The following is a 9,189-nucleotide window of genomic DNA, read 5'->3' as shown; positions in this document are numbered from 1 at the left end:
TGTGAAGTTAAAAAAAAAAATTGCTGACGGGTGGCAAGTATGGCCCTGGTGGTGGGGGTCCCCTTGGAAGCTCTTTTGGTGGGGGCCCGGGGCTGAAGCCCCGCCTGCCCCGCCTATAATCCGGCCCTGCGCTGCTTAAGGTGCTAGTTTTAGTTTAGTAGGCCAAAATCTGGTGACAGGCTCGATTTAAGGTTTGTTTTGTTTTATTTTTCATACTGCACATTATTAAACCGGTTAAATAAACTGCACCAGATGCCTGCATATTTTTCCTTCCAGGTTTAGCCAGATTATCCCTCTTTTCTTCTGGGTTTTAATCATTGTATTGTGTCCACCATCTCTTTTGTATTATATTTACTGTGTTTTACATGGTGATTAGTAAATTACAATTTTATGCACAATTTACTCATTCTTCTCTTGTGTCTAGATATCTGTTGAGTATGTGCTTATTGATGATTCCTATAAGCAATGTAATCATCAATATTCTTGCTTAAGAAAAAAAACTGACCCTCTGAAAGAATCCTGCACCTCCGCATGCGGTTTCACCACGATTTGACACGGTTTGCTGCAGTTTTACCGCGGATTTGTCACGGTTTTTCCACAGGTTGGTCCCTGCGGGTTTTTACCATTATCTATGGCAAAAAATGCAGGTACCTGCGGAAAAGAAGTGACATGCACATTAATTCCGCAGCGGAAATTCCGAGGGTAAATCCGCAGGTATAAAAAAAAACCGCAGTGTGTGCACAGCGTTTTTTTATACCCATAATTTTTGCTGGGGAATGACTGCAGAAATGTTAGAAACATTTTCTGCTGCAAATCCGCGGTAAAATCCACGGTAAATCCGCAGCGTGCGCACATAGCCTAATATGGTATTTGATATTGCTTAAACACAGGGTTTATCATCATCATTTATTTATTTTTCCATTGTTTTCCATATTTACGGTCACACCTTGGGATAGACTCCGCTTTGTATGTGTTGTCCTTCATGTCCTGTTTTTAATGTATTTAAATATTTTCTTGTTTTGGGTACTCACTAAAGGTGTCTTTTGACAATTTATATCTACAATAGGTGTGCCCCTGGCTTTATGTGCAGTGCTCTTATTCTCCTTTGTTACGTTTCCCTTTCTCACTGCACCAGGGTGCACCCAACTACTGTATATATTTGATTATAGTGGTGTCGGTGCGGGGCCGGCATCGGGCCTAGGAGCAGACATCTTCCATCTGCTCCCCCTTGGTCTTTTGCCGGCACTCCTCTTTCAGACCTGTAAGTTTCGTTTTGTGACTTCCGGCCTCGCTTTCCGGCTGCTTTCCCAGGGGGCGGGGCTTCGCCTTTCGCGCCCTTTTCGCAGGGAAGAAGATGCTGGGCTGTAGTTTTTCACGCCAAAATGGCGACCAAAATTGCCACTTCTGAAAATTTGGCAACGGATCACCGCTGACTGTCCACTACAAGGCGCACTTCCACAAGGTAAGTGGATGGGTAAGTATCCTGTTAGTGATGCCAAGTTTCGGGGTGCCGCCGCCGCTGCTCAGATCCGGACCTTCAGGGGTGGTGGCTCGAGGGTCTCCGGACCCGGGGGTCTCGCGGTGTGTGGTGAGGCGGGACACCACCACTGCTGTTACGGGGCACCCTGGGGAGATGTTGTGCAGCAAGACGTTAACCCCTCCGTGGGCAGGGATGGTGGCCCCGGGACTCGATGGCTCTTGTGCAGGGGGAATGATGACCACAGAGGGTGCTGGTGTACTCACAGGAAAACACACAAGTCTCTCGTAAACCAAAGTGGTGGTGACTGGTGTCGCGGCCGGTTGCGTTCGGGATCCCCCACCCAGCTGGTGGTCTCTATCCTTTTCCTGCACCTTTTTAGTAGAAAAGACTTCCTTGTATGAAACGTAGGAGTCCGCTCCCGGCTGGATGTGGCCTAAGGAGCCATGCCCGCAGACGCTGGCCCATGGGATCTCTGGGCCTTGGCGGTGACCTCTTATTCCTTAACGGTGGGCTGTTGTCTTCTATGAGGGACTTTGGGTGGGACAGGACCTCTAGTCCTGGCCTCAATCAGTTAATTAACCAGTTCCAGTAGGTTTTGGTTCCTGGCTTCAGAGTCCGAGTACCCCCTTTTGTGCTACGGTTTCTGGGTTGGTTCCCCATGTCGGTACCGGCGGGCTACAACCCTGGCCCGCTCCACCTCAGTTCCACCGAGCCGTCTTCCCGTCTCCTGTTGACGGAGACCACCTTCTGCCTCCTAGCCAGTGGCACCAGGGCTCCAACCCTGGTACCTGTCAGTTTACTTCAGGCCTGACACACAGGCCTGACCTCCACTCCAATCATCTCTAAAGCTAATCTCCTCCTTTTCCCGCCCCGGGCTGTCTAAACCCCTGGGTGGGCGTGCACCAACTGCCTGGCCACGCCCACTGGTGTGTCTAACTGTCCCTAAGGGGGGTGACTAGGGTTTAATGGTTGGCTGTGTGTTTCCTAATCAAGGAAACGTGTTATGGAGGGGCCTATTTATGACTACCTGGTTTTGCCAGGGCGTCACACACCCAACTGTTATGATCCGGAACCATGGAAGACCACCATAAATCATTGGCAAAAGGTGACAAGAGCACTGGCAACCAATCTGGCCGCCATCCCCTTACTAACCATCAACACTAGAAGCAGCCAAGGGGTGAACTAACATCCTGTGCACCGCGGACCCAGCCGGAGAACTAACTATCCTAAAGGAAGGAAAGATGAATAACTCTCTGCCTCAGAAAATAGATTGCCAAAGAGTAGCAAGCACCCCACATTCAAAGACTGCGGTGATATAGGAAAACACAATACACATATAGATGATAGGATTAGCAAAAGGTGAGGCCCTACTGACTAAATAGGACAGGATAGGAAAGGGACTGATGGTGGCCAGAGAAAAACCCTACGAAAATCCAAAAACCTGATAGTATAAAAAGCCCTCAGATCGCTAGATCTGAACTCTGTCCTATACCAGGCACTCTTGTCATACCAGTGAACAGAAAGCAGGAACCATTACAAATTCAAGAAGCAACAAACACATGGACATATAGGAGCAATACTCCAAACATAGTTGCAGGGAGCTTCCCAGCTAAGCAACTGAGAGGTAAGATTCCTGCATGCAAATAAACTGACAATAACCACAGCAAATGACAAACTCAGATAAGAGCAAAAAGAACCAAAAAGAACCAAACAACAAATAAAGAGCCAAGCACTTATCTGGGGTAGATGTGGTCTGGAGCAGGATGAAGCAGGCTGGTGAACAAAGAACAACTGACATCCGGCATAGCCTGCCAGCAGACCAGGGTTTAAATAGGCAGAGTGTTAGCAATGGAAACGCCCATTGCTCAACACACCTGATCTCTGTCCAAACCATTCCTGGCTACAAGAGGGAGCCTCACAGCAGCAAAAGCATAGCTGACATTCACAACACCCAACTACTGTATATATTTGATTATAGTGGTGCGCTCCACCCTTCTTTTTGCTCTCCTCAGGCTAAAATAGTTTGTGACACCACAAATCCCGGCAGATCCTGCAGCAGAAAAACACAGTGACAGCTCCACTCACATCTCCAAGAATATGGCGGAAGAGGCCGGTGAATATGAGGTCAGACCTTGTCTCTGCTCACTGATTGATGCAATCGAACATCATTGTATGATTGTTGCAATCAGCGCTGGAGCAGGTGGCGCCGCCATTGCCTTGCTCCAGCCTATGATCAGTGTGATTGTAGAACCGATCATAGCTGGACTTCAATGTTTCTGGAAATTTTATTTGCCGATACACTGAAATAGATGTGATTGGCTGTTCAGAATTGAATGAGAATACTTTTATCTTCAGTCACATCATCAATAAACATTAGTGACCCAGTGTCATTGGAAGTCATGCATGTCCGGCCATCAAACTGCCTCTACCACATTTTACAGTGGATGTGGTGTGCTTTGGATCATGAGCCACTCAAAGCCTACTGTTACAGTCGCCGAAGCACGGCGAGCGTCCGGGAGTGGACCCACTGGGTCGTACACCAGACTCCCCTGAGGGAGCTAACCAGTAGTGAACCCCTATACAGGGATTGTCTGGAGAAGCCACAGGGAACCTAAATGCACGACTGCCAGGAACCAGTGGAGGTCGGCTCTTATGTACTGGTAACGTTTCTTAGTACCCGCTGCTGCTGTGCTCGGATATAGCAGCACGGAGATGGTAACTCGGACTTGGCAGCACGGAGATGGAGGCTCAGACGTAGCAGCACAGAAATGATGGCTCAGTCATGGCAGCACGGAGATGGTGGCTGAGATGTGGTGGCATGGAGATGGTGATAGAGAGCAGGCTCACAAAGATCCTGGATACACCCCCTCCCGTCTGGCAAATCTGGTATGTTATGGTACAATTGTCTGTTGTAAGGGTGTCTCTAATCTTGATTGTATGAGTCACCATCAATAGCGGTTTATATTCATTGCGCTATTTACTGCGCTGTACCTTATGTGCAGACTTCTGGAGGGGATCATGTTAGATTCCCTGCACTATATGGGTATAGCCCTAATCATTTAACTAACTACGTGACTGTAAGTTTACCATCTTTAACAAATTTAGTGCGGGTTGTACTAGTTTTGTATCCTATTCGGATCACTACACAGCAGGATTACTTCTTTTAGCCTCTTTATTGTCAGTACGTTTATACTGTTGGTGTTGGTGATTGTTGGACACTTTTTTTCAATAAAGTAAGTTTAAAAACTCCATTGTGTGGTATCACATTGTTTTAACAGAGCTGGAACTAGGACAAGGCAAGCAGTACTAGACACAGTAGTGTACCGCCCACGTGAAAGCAGCCTAGCTGCTCGGATCCGGGTTTGCTGTGGCTCGAAGGTGTCCGGATCTGGGGGTCATGCGGCCACTCGAGTGAAAAGGGGGGTATTTACAGGGGAGTTATAATTCGTGACGCCACCCGTGGTGCGTGGTAATTGGGAGTACCACCACTGCTGTTGGGAGTACCCGTGATGATGGAGCGGGGGCAGCAAGGTGTTGTAACCCTCCACAGGTAGGGAATGCCTCGGGACTCGGTGAAGGGGGTGCCGTCGGGATGCAGGGATCGCTCTCATACTCACTCAGTTCATAGGCAAACACTGACAACCGGGTAAACCAAGTCTCTGGGTACCGCTGTCACTGAGGGGAGCTCGTCCAGGTCCCATCCCCAACTGGTGGTGCCTGGTGATCCGTGACCTGCCTCCTGGCACTTAGTTTGACTTCAACTTGATGGCCCGGTAGCATGGAACTAGCCGAGCCCCTCTCCCTACTATGGTTAAGTATGGGAGCTTGCTCTCAGGGCTCACGCTTGGGATTTTCTGGACCGTTTTGGTTGGAAAGTCCTATCCACCTTGTTGCGCTAATGCCCCTATTCTGGAGCGGGTGGGAACGGATCGTAAAGGCTCCATTCTCCTCAGGTGAATTGTCGGGTTGCCTGAAGTAAACTTCCCGACCTAGGGTCCATGTACCCCGTCGTGCCTTCAGTCCCAGACCGGTGATAGGGCTAGGCTGCTGGCCGTCCTCCTCGACAGGTCAGAGCACCTCGCCACAATCCCCTGCAACCAGGGGTCCGACTCCTCTAGGCCCAGACCACTGTCTGCAACCTAGGTAGTTACTTCAGGAGTCCCCACTCCCGACTTCCTCTGAACTCCTCTCAGCTCGAGAGCCACTTCCAACTCCATCTCCACTCACAGACAGACTCCATTCTACACTCCTCACCTCCCCTCCCTGACCCCCCAGGTGGGCGACTCTATTCCACTCAAGCCGTCCACTGGTGTGTCAGGTGGGTGTGGTGCAGGGTGTCTTTAGGATTTGATTTACTGTTGTAGGCAACACCACTTAAGTAGGGACCCAGAACCAAGAGGGAGGCGGAATACTGCATGAAAGGGCAGCTTGTGCAGTACCCTTTGACGACTTGATAGTCCAGGGGCATCACAGTAGCGTAATGAGACCTGAGAACTATCAATGCACTACTAGTAGTCATAGTTGCTCAGACGCCTCCTGTAAGGGGAGGCAGTCTTAAATACCTTAAGGTAATAGGTGACCTTCTGGGATCAGTTCCAAGTAATGGGACGCCGTCCCTTTATGAAAGGCACTCACATAAGAACTGCACGTGGCCTGGAAGCAGGAAGAGGCTATGGCAGACCCCAGTACAAAGGAGAGCGGTGACCCCACTGAGGCCTGAGGTGCTACACTTTCTGCATACTTTCTTCTTCCCATCATTCTGGTACAGGTTGATCTTAGTTTCATCTGTCCATAGAATACTTTTCCAGAACTGGGCGACTTCTTTATATGCTTTTGACAAAATCTAATCTGCTCTTTCTATTTTTAAGGCTGATTAATGGTTTGCACCTTGTGGTGAACCCTTTGTATTTGCTCTTATGAAGTCTTCTCTTTATGGTAGACTTAGTTACTGGGAAAAACAACTTCCTGGAGAGTGTTCTTCAGTTGGGTGGATGTTGTGAAGGGGTTTTTCTTCACTAAGGAAAGGATTCTGTGATCATCCACCACTGTTAGTTTCCTTGGACAGCCAGGCCTCTTTGCGATCCCAAACTCTTCAGTGTGCTCATTTACACGCAGCTCCACTCCGTTTACCTCGTTCACACATGGCTCCGCTCCGTACACCTCGCACAGCTGCGGCTCCGCTCCGTACACACGCAGCTCCGCTCCGTACACACGCCGCTCCGCTCCGTACACACGCCGCTCCGCTCCGTACACACGCCGCTCCGCTCCGTACACACGCAGCTCCGCTCCGTACACACGCAGCTCCGCTCGGTACACACGCAGCTCCGCTCCGTACACACGCCGCTCCGTACACACGCAGCTCTGCTCCGTACACACGCCGCTCCGCTCCGTACACACGCCGCTCCGCTCCGTACACACGCCGCTCCGCTCCGTACACACGCAGCTCCGCTCGGTACACACGCAGCTCCGCTCGGTACACACGCAGCTCCGCTCCGTACACACGCCGCTCCGTACACACGCAGCTCTGCTCCGTATATGTTATACACACGGCTTCACACACGTTTACATCATACACGTGTTTCCGCTCCATACACTTTGTACACATGCAGCTCCGCTCCATACATGTTATACCCACATGGCTCTGCACGCATGTTTACGTCATACATGCGTCTCCGCTCCGTACACGTTGTACACACATGGCTCTGCTCCATAGACCTCATACACACATGACTCCGCACTATAGATATCATAGCTACGTGGCTCCGCACACATTGTACACACACAGCTCCACTCCGTACACATTCGACTCTGCTACATCCACACTGGACATCCCTCATGAACACACACACACACGGAGACCACTTCATCCAGCATGATGACAACCAGCACAGCAGATTCACTGAGGAGCTGATCATGTGACCCCTGACTCCTCCCCTCCATGTGACATCATCACAGGTCCTGTAAGCACAGAGCAGCCATATATCCAGTGAGCGGCTCTGCAGGAGGAGGTATGTGGAGAGTCCCCATTACTGGGCACAGGGACAGTTTTAGACAAATTGTGGCCCTGGGCAAAAGTCACAGTGGGGCCCCAGATTCTGAAATTCTGGGCTAACAGCAGTACAGTAAATTTGTTGCATTGAATTGAGTTTTCACCAGTCACTAAGCCACCGGTGTCAGTAAGGCTATGTGCCCACGTTGCGTATTGCATGCAGTTACGCTGCGTATTGCACCGCAGCGTAACTGCATGCGTCCTGCGTCCCCTGCACAATCTATGAAGATTGTGCATAATTCATGCCCATGTTGCGTTTTAGAACGCAGCAATTTGCATGCTGCCAAATCGCTGCGTTCTAAAAAGCAACATGTCACTTCTTTCGTGCGCTCTGTATGCTGTCTCCATTCTGTCTATGGGAGAGGCAGCATCCAGAGTGCACAAATTCTGCAGTCACCAAAGTTTCAGAATGGAGCTTTTCAGCTGCGCTCTGAAGCGCACATGCAGTGACTACGCTGCGGTGCAGAGCGCACACACGTGGGCACATAGCCTAACATTTACCAATTGGCCGTAATTTAAAGGGAACTGTCATTTAAAAAATAACACACTTGACCTGTAGATTTTGGGTTCATCTGCAGGTTAATAGTGTTCTGAACCTGCCCAGCGGCTGCACTGAGGCCCCACTGCCCAGGAGAAAATGAACTTGACTTCTCCAGGCAGTGTTTGGCTTCCAGCCGTAGAGGTGGTAGTGCGGGTTCATTCAGCACTTTGTGTCTTTAACTGCCCCCCCACCACTGACTGACATCCGGCTCTGCACTAGAGCTCAACATTACAGCCTCCTGTCAGTCAGTGTCAGGGAATGGTATAGACACCCCTCACTATACACTGAGCGCTGCCTGAATCTACATCGCACCCCCCTAAAGCCAAACACTTCTGGGAGGAAAATAAGTTAATTTACTCCCTTCAGAGGGGCTCTCAGTGCAGGCGCCAGGCATGTTCAGTAAGCTGGAAACCTGCGGATGAACCCCATATCTGCAGGTCAATAGCCTTTTTTTATTTTTAAACTTGACAGATTCCCTTTCAATAACGGCCAGTTGGTAAATGTTTACTGGTCAGCGGTCGTTAAGTGCTGCTCGTCAGTCCATATACACAGACCTTTAGTTTCCCTTGTTTCTGCAGTTTTATTTAAAGGAGGTCACTGACAGAAAAGTCATTGGACCTGTCCATAAAGCATTTGGCAGAAACTAGTCCATGGACTAAAGGTAGATTCACACAGTAATTCTCATCCTGACTGGGGGTTTCTAGCCGGGATCAGTACTGACAGATTCAATTCCTGACCGGATTGTGGATCTGAACGTGCAGCATTACAAACACAGGTGATGCTAAAGGTTGGGTCATGAGCTCCACAACCAAATCAGGAATTGTGGACGTCAAGTCACAAAAATACATCCACGTTATGGATCTTGGGTCTTAAAGGGGTGTTTTCACGTTTAAAAGATATCTCTTTTCCAAGTAATAACTTTCCAATCACTGGGGCTCAGACTGCTGTGGCCCCCACTGATCTCGAGAATTAGAGCCCTGACTAAATGGAGCGCAGTTCAGTTATGTGCACTTATGCCAGCTTTACATGCTGCAATTTATCTTACAATGTGTCGGCGGGGTCACGTCATAAGTGACGCACATCCGGCATCGTAAGGTACATTGCAGTGTGTAACAGCTA

General features: G+C 49.6%; 1 protein-coding gene across 1 annotated transcript in view; it reads left to right on the top strand.

Annotated features, from left to right (window-relative positions):
- The first annotated feature begins 7,439 nt into the window (after positions 1 to 7,439).
- LOC142312000 (uncharacterized) overlaps positions 7,440 to 9,189 on the top strand; it is a 227,626-nt gene continuing 225,876 nt past the window's right edge. The window contains exon 1 of the mRNA XM_075350875.1: positions 7,440 to 7,488. The gene's annotated coding sequence lies outside the window, so the exon portion shown is untranslated. The remainder of the gene's footprint in view (positions 7,489 to 9,189) is intronic.

Source organism: Anomaloglossus baeobatrachus, chromosome 5 (genome assembly GCF_048569485.1).
Source record: "Anomaloglossus baeobatrachus isolate aAnoBae1 chromosome 5, aAnoBae1.hap1, whole genome shotgun sequence".
NCBI classification, from domain to species: Eukaryota; Metazoa; Chordata; class Amphibia; order Anura; family Aromobatidae; genus Anomaloglossus; species Anomaloglossus baeobatrachus.
This window is presented reverse-complemented; position numbering and strand designations above follow the sequence as displayed.